Source organism: Amborella trichopoda, chromosome 3 (genome assembly GCF_054954075.1).
Source record: "Amborella trichopoda isolate Santa Cruz 75 chromosome 3, AtrichopodaSantaCruz75HAP2 v2.0, whole genome shotgun sequence".
In the NCBI taxonomy this organism is placed as follows: Eukaryota; Viridiplantae; Streptophyta; class Magnoliopsida; order Amborellales; family Amborellaceae; genus Amborella; species Amborella trichopoda.
In genome coordinates, this window is record NC_142338.1 from 48016898 (window position 1) to 48029949 (window position 13052).

The following is a 13052-nucleotide window of genomic DNA, read 5'->3' on the forward strand; positions in this document are numbered from 1 at the left end:
CACTATTTAAATAAAAATGACTTTATATTCCAACATGTTATCAAACACAGGTTACCTAGAACTTCTTTAACATTCTAGCAAGTTATCAAACATATACAATCATTACTTCCTTAAATAACTTTTTTCTTCCCAACAAAGAAGAAGTTCCAATTTATAGGCATACCTTTCAGTTATCAAACAGGCCCATGGGGACTATAGGGTAAATGGTCTTTGTACACATGCATTTTGCTAGGAAGAAAAAGAGAGAGAATGATAAACTAATATAAATGGGAACAAGATAGAACTAAAAATAGAGATTGTATATAAAGAGATCATTTACGTCTTGTACATAGAGGTCACAATCATTGTTGTCCCTTAAATTTCAAAATGGGTGGTTGTAATAGTGTCATTAAATAGACACAAAGTTCCAAAAAAAAAAAATTTATTGCACTTTGTGACTTACCCCATGCTATCCAATTTGACCTCTAAAGAGTGAAATAGGGTGATTGGGGTCATTCCATTTAGAGGTTACTATCGACCTTGGCCATTAGATCAGTAATTAGGCAACTAAGGTTTTCCCATTGTCTGATCATAAAGTCCAAAATAAAATCTTCAAACTTTGTGACATACCCCAAACTATCAGATTTCATATTTAACAGCTATATATGACCTCCTAAAATAAAAAATAATTGGTCTTAAGCAATGTTTAAAAAATGTTCATAGTAGGATTGAGAATCTTCTACCCAAATTGAATTCAGCCATGGACTTTCCCGATGAATCAGTTACTCAACGTTGCATATGTAAACATACACCTTGATAATAATAAAAATCAATTTTTTGCCCAATTTCAATGGTTTTTGGGTGAAATTTGAAAATTTCTCTTCTCTTTTTTTCCTTTAGTTTTTTATTCCTCTTAGATTCGTACAAAATATTTGTGAAAAGGAACTCCAAATCGATGAAATGAGAGGTGAGAGTTTCAATTAATTATTTCCATAGCTAATTCAACCTTTCTTATTTCTCCGTTGTTTTTCAACTTTTTAATGATAGATGCATTTTTAAACTCTATCATATTTATATCAAGGGATTTTCGATGTAGTCAAACCACTCTCTCTAACACACTCATCAATCATCACGTTCTTTCGAGCCACCTTTTCAAACATAGCCATAAATTTAACTTTTAAAAGGTTTGTCTGATAAACAAACATGTAATATATGCATAAATTACACAATGTAGCTTTAATCAAAGTCAAACAACCTCCTGAAGTTAAAAACTTGGATTTTCAGAGATCTAATCTGTACTGCATTCTTTGAATCACTAAATCGCATAATACCATTGTCATTCTTTTTTCAGTAAAGGTAACACCAATATACCTTATTGGAAAATTTTATACACCACATCTCATTCTTCCTTCAAATTCTTCCACCTCTTCTTCCTCACATGCCACACCTTCTTTCTTTGTGACAAATATTCTTTACTTTATTTATAAAATCTATTCAAAAGAAATTACTTCAGAGGAGATAGCTAGAGCGGACAAAGTGGCCCCCCTTTTGCCAGAAAGTCAGCCAAGGAATTTGCCTCGCGAAAGACATGACAAAAATAAATTGAAAGTGGATCCACCAGATCTATAATCTGCAACCAGCTAAACCTTAGTTCCCATAGAATACGCTGCTCCTTCTTGCACCAATTAATTGCGTTCATTGAATGTCCTTCAATAATGCAGCTATTCCCGATGTTTCTGAAGATAAAATTTTTTAACCCTTGCAACAAAGCCAATAACTTCGATTGGTTAGCCGTGGCTATATCAATAGGGTCATAATATGAGAAGATGACCTCTCCAAAACAGTCTCTCACCACACCCCCATTGCCTGCCAAATCTAGATTGCCCAGATAGCTCCCATCAAAATTTAACTTAAATTCCTCACTCTCTGGTGCCACCCAAATACTCTTTAGTCTCATCTTTATTATATCCATCAAAAACAAATTTGGCAAGTTCAACAGAACATCTGGTTGTGAAATCATCCAACTCTCCTTAGTAATTGAGAGCCAAGACCAAATAGATAGTTTGACTTTACTCAGCAGTCTATTAAAAGATAAACTTTTTCCTTCAAAAGTTTGTCGATTTCTTTCTTTCCATAGTTCCCATAAAGTAGCTCATCTCGCTAGTTGCCACACCAAAATACCCCCGGAAGGTAAATGATTAATGGCTAATTGTGACATTAAACCCATCACAGATTGAGGCAGTGAAGCTTGAACTGCAAGTAGCTCAAATAACCAGTGCCAAATTCTTGAGGTAACGTGGCAGTGAATAAGAAGATGCTCTCCAGATTCCTCATCGGCTTTACACATCAAACATATGTTAGGTAAAATTTTACCCCTCTTAATCAAATTATCCACCGTCATAATTTTATTTTGGATAGCTAACCATAAAAACACCTGCACCTTATGAGGAATAGGCCATTTCCACACTTTGGCTGTGGCAAGTAAAGACCATCTCCATCAATCGTGAAAAAATAGCCTATAACAAGATTTGACCGAAAATACCCCATCGCACTTAACTTCTCAAATCACTTCATCTATTGCCCCTTGGGAAATATAAATTGAATTCAAGATACTCATCAAATCGTTCCATTGAAGATAAATATCTTCACTCAGGCTATTATACGGGAAATTAATACTCCAAGCAACACGATTACCTCTCACTTCAACCATATCAGAAACTTTAGCATTAGGTTGCGAAACCTTAACAAAAAGTTTCGGATAAGTAAGCTTCAGAGATGCATCACCTATCCACTTATGATGCTAGAAAGAGATGTTATCACCACAACCAACATTTCAACGAAAATAACTCGCAATCATCGGCCTACATCTATAAATAGACGTCCACAGAGAAGACATCTCTTTATTTCTACCCCCTCCTAACCACATTCTCTGCCTATCCACACCATATTTCGAAGACAAAACCTGAGACCAAAGCTGATTTGTATACTGTAAACTTATCCACCACCACTTACACAACACTGCCTCATTCATGTATTTTACCTTTCTAATGCCAAGACCAACTTCACTCTTAGGGGTACAAACACGATCCCACCTAAGTAAGTGATACTTCATTTCTTCCCAAATGACCCCCACAAAAAATTACACATCATTCTTTATATTTTATTTATCACTGAGGCTGGCATTTGAATAAGAGACATCAAGTAGATTGGTTAATTAACTAAACAAAAACTTAATAATGTAACCCTACCACCCATAGACAGGTATTTCGGTTTCCAAATATCCAATTTCACTTGGACTCTCTCTAACACCTTATCCAAAACCGCTATAGAGTGCCTATAATTTGATATTGGCATTCCCAAATAAATAAAGCGGAAAGAGCTCACCAAGCAACCCAAAAGATTTGTCAAATATTGAATCAAGGTCGGAGAACAGTTAATACCTATCATTGAAACCCAAAGCCACATCACAACAATCTAAAAATCGAACAATGTTATTCACTTGCGTCTCATATGCTTTATAAAAGATAAACGTATCATCCGCATATTGCAAATGAGAAACTCTTAGACCCATCTCAGCCACTTTAAAATCAGAGAAATTGCCACAACCTTCCACTTTATGAATCATCAGGCTAAAACATTTTGCATAGACAGAAAAAAGGAATGGTGACATGGGGTCCCCTTGGCAAAGACCCCTGGAAGCCTTAAACAAACCAATAGGGCTTCCCTTAAAAAATATTGAGAAATGGGCAGAAGATAAACATCAAAAGATCCAATTCCTAAGAATTTTCGTAAGTACCCCCCATTCAACTCTGTCATAAGCTTTTCCATATCAAGTTTAATAATGACTCCAGGAATTTGACCTCTCACTCTAGAATGAATACACTCCTAAGCCACCAAAATACTATTAGAGATTTGACGATTCTGAATAAAAGCAGATTGAGTGTTAGAGATAAGAAAATGTAAGACTGACTTCAATCTTTCAACTAAGACTTTTGCCACAATCTTATAAAGATTGGACATAAGACTGATGGACCTAATATCTGATAACTCTGCTATCACTGATTTTTTAGGGATAAGAGTTATATAAGTGGCATTAACCCCTTTGCATATCTGACCCTTAATCATAAAAACTCTAACCATCTCTAATAATTCGGACTTAATCAAGTTTGACATTATATGGAAAAAAGAAAGAGGAAAATCATTTGGGCCTGGAGCCTTATCACCGGGTAAACCAAAAAACGGCCCCTTCAGTTCTTCCATAGAGATGTTATGCTCCAAATAATATCTCATATCTACTATTAAAACTTTAAATGTACCCTTTCCAGTTTTGGAGTGAACTTCACCTCCGTCAAAAAAACCTTCTTAAAATTCTTAAAATGGTCAATAATAACCCCTTCCATTACCACACTATTATCTGCCTCAATACCAGGAATAGTCAAACCAGAAATATCATTTTGCCTTTTTCTTGCACTCGCAATAGAATGAAAGAACTTAGTATTCAAATCACCATTCGTAAATCATTTTGTCATTGATATTTGCTTCCAATATAACTCCTCAGCTCTACGAAGATCATGAAGAGATTTCAACTTCGAACTCCTTTCACCCATCAACTCCTCGGCTAACACACCTATAGATTGAACGTGCTGGTCCAAAGCTTCAATTTCATATAATAACCTCATCGATTTTAGACTGAACATTAAAATTATTCTCTTTCTTTCAAATGATGAGCTTATATTTAATATTAAACAGCTTTTTGTGCAATTGAAAAGCTAAGGAACCAATAGAAATTGTATTTTGCCAGGTGGTTTTAATGACTTTTACCACTTCATTCTCTTCCAACAACCTAATATCTAGCCTAAACGGCTTCGACCCACCTCTCTCCATGCTAGTGTATAACAAAATGGGGATATGATCAGAAGATATACGTGAAAGAGCTCTAACAGAGGCAAGAGGAAAGGCATCCTCCCAATTTACAGATACCAAAAATCTATCAAAATTTCGACATTGAAAGACTAATGGTACTATTATTCGACCAGGTAAATTTAGCCCCAACAATCGGTAGATCAAAGAAAGAATTACTTTCTATAAATCTATTAAACAACCTCATTGAATAATTAATAGAAGATCCTGCAAAACATTCATCTAGCCATCTGATAAGATTAAAATCTCCCCTAAGCACAAAGGGAAATGAAATTGCTGAATCACTCCATTCATATTATTGACAAAACTTTCCTTAAGAGCAGGGTCATTAGGACCATAAACATTAATAATTCCCCAAGAGAACCTCAGGATAGGACCATGAAAGCCAATAAGAAACAATCTGTCTCGAATAAAAGTTTCAAAATTTTGTAGAAAAAGACGGTCCTACAATACCCACAAGCCACCAGATGCTCCAACAACATCAATACCACAAAAAGAAACAACCCCTAGGCCCCAGACCTCCCTAGCCCTAGAAATACTAGGATTAAGAAGTTTGGTCTCTTGAAGAATTAAAATCCAGGGTTTAAACTTAGAAACCAAAAATAAAACATCCCTCTTATGCCTAGGTCACCAAGACCCCTATTATTCCATGAAATAATATGTATTAAAAAGGAGGGTTAGAGGTAGAACCTGGCCCATCAGGTCTTGCTCTGAAATAGAGCTCCTCCAGCATCAATGCTTCATTGAACGCAACATAATTCAACAACTCCGAAGAGTTTGAAACAGGAGAAGCAGAGGAGACCTCTGAGAGATTAATGATTTCTGGTTCCTTACCCAAAAATGCTTTTGGCTTCGCAGTGCTCTTGATGATGCCACGGGCCTCCAGCCGAGCCGAAGACCTCGATTCCAAAGAAGAAAACTTCTTATGCTTAGATGCCTTGCTGACGATTGGGTTTTCTCACACCTCCCCACATTGCTCTGAGCAATATCTGCCTGGACTCCACAGTCCATCTAGCCTTCTTAATATGTTTAACCTCATCAAATAACATCCTAATGGGGATATTAAAATTCATACCCATATCAGATACCATAGCTGCAACCTTCGGTTCTTCAGGGTCAATATCAACAGGATTAGACTCAAAAACCTCAATTTCTGATAAAGAGTCATCAGTTACAGATTGTCCCCCCAAAAGCCGTAGAGGGGATGCCTCCAAATGGGGAATAACTCTCAAAGAGTCTACAACATCATAAATAGCCAACGCAATATTCGAGTCGAAAGAACCATCATCTTCTAGCTCCCCCTCAATTTGCGCTGGTAACTTCTGGTCTCCAAAAGCCAAAACCAGATCCTCTTCTTCAGAATCTACCACCATCACAGCAAAAGGGTTAATGACAAGCGAATCAAACCTCGCTCTAGACTTGGGAGGTTGGCCTTTAATAGTAGCACACCGATAGGCAGGGGATACATGGTTTTTTTTTGCAAAAAAAACCACACGACCACCCAAACTTTGAGAACCAGATCCAACAACACTCTTTTCTTTGCCAAGAAGAGAAAAATGAGACTCCAACCAAAAAACATTTTCTCCTCCACCGGATTTCAACAAGACTCCTTGTTAAATTTGACAAAATGCAGTTGCAAAAAATCCACTGTATAAATCTCGCGACCACTTTCCAAAGGCAGGTCATCATGGAGATTTACCTTGGACTGGGGGAAGTGCCATGTACAAAGAGGTGTTGCCTTCCATAGTATCCCCACCCATCCCATCTGGCAGAACAACACTGACATTCAAGCCTTTAGATTTACAACTAACAACCCATGGAATTGGTGAACCTGTGAGACCACCAAATTTGTAAACTCAGCTTTCGCAATATCCAAATTTGAATTTTGCATGGGAACCGCCTTACCCTTAACATCTGCTGGTTCCTCCCCAAGAAGAGTTTCATCAAGCATCCTAGAAATGGTACCAGCTACCGCGATAGGTGGACACGAGGCAGGGACCACTCCTGAAGTATTAATACCCATAGTCTCAATGCATGGCAACTCCCTAGAATAATCAGCAGTAAAATCTGAAAAAATTCCAACGGGCACCCATTTTCTTTTCAAATTTGAAATAGGCAAATTCAAAATCTTGTCGCTCTTCTTCTTCTTTTTGAAGCGCTGCCTCCGGTGTCAATTATGGCGACGGCCATCGAGATTCCCAATAACATGTAGATTTTGAGTAGTTTCCTTGTACTGAGCATCTCCACCATTACAGCTCAATCCTGACTTCACAACTTTCGCCACTAACCCTGTCTGCAATCCCTCCACCACGATATCTGAAGGCAATGCTTCTTTTTCGGGGTAAAACCGAACCAACCCATCATCAGCCACCACTTTAATAACAAAAGTATCCTTCCCTACCTGGAGTTGAACAGATAGTTGTAGAGGCTGACCCAATACCATCCAAACCTTAACCCTGACAGAGCGTTGGTCAGCCCCTACAAAGGATGTCCAATCCAAGTCACAGTATTCGCCACAACTATTAGAAATACTCTTGATAACAAACAATTTCCACACATTTCAAGGAATACCCAAAGTCTCACCCATGTACAAACTCTCTGAGCAAAGGACGAATGATCAAAGGGTTTCCACAGATTGAAAGAAAGAAGTTTACCTCGGACTCTGGGAAATCTAGCACGGAAAGCTAGACAAACGTCCTCCTCAGAATAAAGCATGAAAACCACTTTATTCTCACCAATGATCTTTACCTTCGGAACATAGTTGAGAGACCACCCTCTTTTGACCCAATCTCCAAGACCAAAGATGCCATTGGAAGGAGGCGAGAAAGAACCCACCACATAGTTTTTTACCAACAAAAAGCCATCGTTCTGCACCTCTTGATCAACCGTAACTAAAGAATGAAGCATCTCTAGCACCACGCCATAGATCCCCTACAATTTTGTCACTAACGTAATCCCTCTCTAGATTTCTCTCAAAATCTCCATCGTTCAGTACTATATTTTCTACTAAAAATATTCACTTAGAGAGAGAATGAGAGAGGTTCAAGATCACTGTTACAACTAAAACCTTAACAAATGCTTCCTATCGATCATGTCTTTGACCACTTCGAATGAAATGTCACCCAAAACCCTAATCTACAATCAAACTTGGATACAATCAAGTAAAGAAGCTGAACGATGGAAAAGACACACTTATATTGTCCGGATAGACCTGCTCAAATTCCTTCTCCAATCTGTTTTGAACAACATTGCAGTGCTCCATCCATTGTATTAGTTTCCAAAAAAATCATGTGTGGGAATTAGAGAGAGATTTTGCTTGTGTTTTTATGTAGAGAGAGAGAGAGAGAGAGAGAGAGAGAAAGAGAGACTTGCTTTAGTTTTTGTGATTATCTACTTGTTTTTTTGAAGATTAAATTTTAAGACTTGAAACTGTCTCAAAGCACTTCAAGAACCTCTTCATCACCATTACTTCATTGTCATGTGCCCCATGAAATATTAAAATATCATTTGCATATTGCAAATGTGATACTTTGGTTCCTCTATCTTTGCCCTCAAAACCTTTAATTAATCCAGCTTGCACCATCTCATTCAGCATTATACTAAACATTTCGGCCATGATAATAAACAAGAATGGACAAAATGGCATCCCCATATCTTGTTAAGCTTTTAGAAATAATCTTATGTGAACTTATAAGAAGGCTAATTGGCCTTATATCATTCAAACTTTCCATAACACATTTTTTGGAATCAAAGCAATTAAGGTAGAGGCTATATCCTTATTAATAATAACTTTATTGTATAACACATATTCTCGTTTAGTATTTCCCAATATTAATGAAAAAAGGCCAAAGGAAACACATTTGTCCAGATGCTTTGTATCATGCAAGTCTAAATGTTGATTCTTCCAACAACTTTTTGATGTGCATCTTGTGTATCAATTGTTGTAAAGGCCTATTTAAATTGCCTTACAATAGCCCCTTCCATTCCTTGATAGTCTTCTTATGCTACTCCAGGAATTCTTAGGCCTTAAATACTATTAATTCATTTTCTGGCCCTTGTTATTATCTTATAACGATGCTTGTAAGACAGAAATAAGTTATTTGTAGAGTTTAGTGAATTAACTCATGGGCATGAAACATTTGGAGACTTATATAAGAAAAACGTAAAAGGCAAAGTTAAAAAAAAATTATTCAAATGAAAAATGGTGGTTATCAACTTATTTTCGATGTATATTATGTGCTGATACAAAAGTAATATTTTGAATGTGGGGCACTCTTAGATAAATACTAAAATATTTTTATAAAAAAATGGTACACTTTCCATAAGAGACCAAACAAATTTGCCAGAGTGATTAAAGGGGTGGAAAAAAACTAGGACCTAGGCCACAAATGTGGCTTGAGGGTAGGTCCTGGCCCGGACACGAGGTCGGTCTTGCCCAACCATTTTTTTATTTTTTTTATTTTTTTTATTAAATGTTGTTTGCTTTAATTTTATTCAGCCATAATAAGGCCATTGGCAAGCTTGGGACATGGCCTCTTTGGCCCAAGTAGGCCTGGGCTAGCCTTATTTGGGTGGCCCAACCGAGGCCCAACTCATTGTCTGTCCTTGTGATTATGACTAAAAATAGAATGTTTCCAATAAATATTAAAAATGAAAATGTGAATTGCCTCAAAACTATTTTAAGTAATGCTTCATAGTTATGACACTTTCGTTTTGGGCTTCTTAACTTTGGTGGCTTGAAATTGTTGTCAAAGGGGAAATTGGTGAATGGCTTACCATGGATAAAGCAACTTGATGGTGTATGTGAATGGTGTATTATTGCAAAGCAACACCGAGAAAGCTTTAAGAGTGGAAAGTCAAGGAAAGCGCAAATATCTCTCCAAATCGTGGATACTGATATGTATGTGAACCAATTGAACACATCTCACTTAGAGAGAGTATATGTCTTCTAACCTTTATTGATGATTATAGTGGAAAAACATGAGTTTATTTTTTAAAAAAATATTGCAATTTTTTTGAAGTATTTGAAGAATTCAAATCTTTTGTTGAGAAACACGGTGATTTTCAACAAGTTTCAAATTAATGTGATAAGATCAGATACAAATGGAAAATGGTTTCATAGACTCTATAAGGAACATGAAATTTGTCACTAACCACATCCCACACACCACAACAAAATGGCATTACAAAAAGAAAAAAATACAACTATTTTAAATATCATAAGATATATGTAAAAAGATAAAGAAATGCCAAAGGAATTTTTGAACCAAGGTCATTGTTTGTGCTGTATTGTTGCATAGTTGTCCAATAAAAAGTTTATGATATATGATAGCTAGAGAAGCTTGGAGTTCATAGAAGCCAAATTGGAGCATTTAAGAATCTTTAGGTGTGTACCTTTTGCTAAAATTCTTGAAGAAAAAATGGCAAAGCTTAGTAACAAAGGAAAAAATGTAGCTTCACAAGCTATGGAGAAAATGCAAAGGGTTACATCTTGTACAATCCCATCACCAAAAATGTATTATTGAGTAGAGATCTAATTTTTTATGAAAATAGAGTATAGGATTGAAAAAATAATCAAGAAAGGAAAACCATTGAGGTTGACGAAGTAGAAGAAAAGGAAGAAGTGAAGCATCAAGAAAACTCTTTCAAATCTATGCATGATTCATCTTCTAGTGGCCAATCTACTTCATTAACAAGTATTTCCTCTCATAGGCCTATAATATACAAAAGCCTTTAAGAAATTTATTTGGTTACTTGTGGACACGATGTTGAGGATGAAGATCTCACATTACTTTGTCTTTATATAGATTTTGATCCTATTTATTTTGGTGAAGCATGTAAAAGTGAAGTGTCGAAAAATGTTATAAATGAAGAGATAGGAGCAATTGAGAGGAATGACACATGAGAGCTTACAATTTATGAAAAAGGTTTTCGATGATTTAAGTTAGTTTAAATAAAATAAAATTTATCAAAATACGCTTAATTAATAAATTATTTAGTATTTTACCAATTTTCAATGATTCCAACTCATGTTTGTGTGTATTTTAATATATCCTTCAAAATAAAATTAAAAGATGAGGTAAATTGTTAATAGTTCATACCCTGAAGTGTATTATGATAAATTTCTCTAGATAAAAATGGATTTAAATTTGATAAAAAATCTAGCTTAAAATGTAAAATCACAAATTTCACATACTTAATTTGTTTGAATTGGACTAAATCTCATATAAATAGAGTGTAGAAAAGCCTTTGACATTCAAAATTTGGAAAACAAGAGAGAAATAAGAAAACTTGAATTCGGTATGGAAAGATAAAGTTGAAACTTTCACCTCTCTTTTAATCAATTTCGAGTTCCTTTTCACAAATCTTCTATACAAATTCATGAGGAATAAAAAACTAAAGAAAAAAAATAAAAGAGAACTCTATTTCACCCAAAAATCGTTGAAAATTGGGGGAGAAATTGAATTTTTTATTGAGGTGTATTTTTTACCTATACAAGGTTGAGTCGCTTATTTTGAGATTAAAAAATGAATGGAGTATAGATTGCAAATATAATAGACGAACTCTATTTCACCCAATAACCATTGAAAGTTGGGGGAGAAATTGAACTTTTTTTATTGAGGTGTATTTTTTACATATATAAGGTTGAGTCGCTTATTCAGTATGTTTGAGATTCAAGGATGAATGGAGTATAGATTGCAAATATAATAGACAAACAAATAATGTTTTTGATGAATATGTAAGATGTTTGCAGGTTTTGCAGCAGCATTATTACAACCCAGTGAGAAGAGATATAGTCGTTTAGGAGCCAGGTAAAAATGGTGGACTTTCATTGAAATCAGCTTATAAAGTTCTTTTTCATGAAGAAGAAGAAGATGTAGCATGAAATCTTGCTGGAATATGGAAGCTGCCAGGCCCTAACAAGGTTAGGAGTTTTATTTCGTTACTGTCCTTACAAGATTCTTACTAGTGATGTATTGATGAAATGGGGAAAAGTTTTAACCAATATTTGTCTATTATGTAAAGAAAGTGGGGAATCTAGTAATCATCCTTATTTGCAATATTCGTATGCTGGTTTTATCTCGATGCGATACGTGCGAGAAAACGGTGCATGTAAACTACAGGGCACACTAGGGGCAAAAGATACAGTGGTACGATAAATTTGGATGGAGAGAAATAGAGGATGTTTTGAAAATGTAGTGAAAGAAACGGTGAAGTGTGTGAAAAGATTAGAGTGATGTATAATATGAAGAAAAAATGTATAAAGGGATCAATGGAGATAAAAAGATCATCTATATCGGAAATGTATAGTGAAGGGTTATAAAGCTGAATTTTGATAGGAGTTCATTTGACAATCAGGGTCAGGTTAGGATGGGTGGTCTTATGAGTGGCCATAATGGTGATATATTGAAAAAAAATCTTATGGCCCTCTAGGTTTGAAGACAGCAAATGAAGCAGAGCCGAGATCAATGTTGGAGGGCATGAAGTTGGCTTAGAATTTGAAAAAGGAACTGTTGCTGAAGGCAATTTGATGAATGTGGTGAAGTGGAGTAATAAATAGTGGGAAGCTCCTTAGCATTTGATTTTGGGGGAAGATTTAATTGTACTTTGTAGTGTCGTTGCAACGGATTTTTTGAGAGTCTAACTTTTTTTTTTTTTTTTTTTTTTTTTTTTTTTTTTTTTTTGCGTATTTGGTAATATCACTTGTAACTATTTAATTATTGTAATTTTTTTTTAATGTAATAAAGAGAAAATATCTACATATATATTATTTTTAAGTTTCATTGCACAATAGACTCAAGGTTTTAAAACATATCTTGGGGCATAAAAATGGTAGATTTTATTTCTTCTAACCCCTGAGCTAATTTAAACATGCTTTTTAGGCAAAAAAGAGAGAAGTTTGTGGTATATAAGTCAAGAGAGAGAAATGATTGGGTTTAGAAAGTGCACGTGTTTCTCACATTTGTTTAGGTTAAAAAATAGGAAAAAGGTTTAAAGTGGCTAAGCGGTTAGAATATAACTTTTGAAACATTGGGTTTATCAATAAATGAAACCTAAAAATAGGGGATATTGGGATATTTTCCCTATAATAAAAGTTGTTACCATGTAAAAAAAAAAAGAGATGTGCTTACCAACATGTAATGCAAAATCTC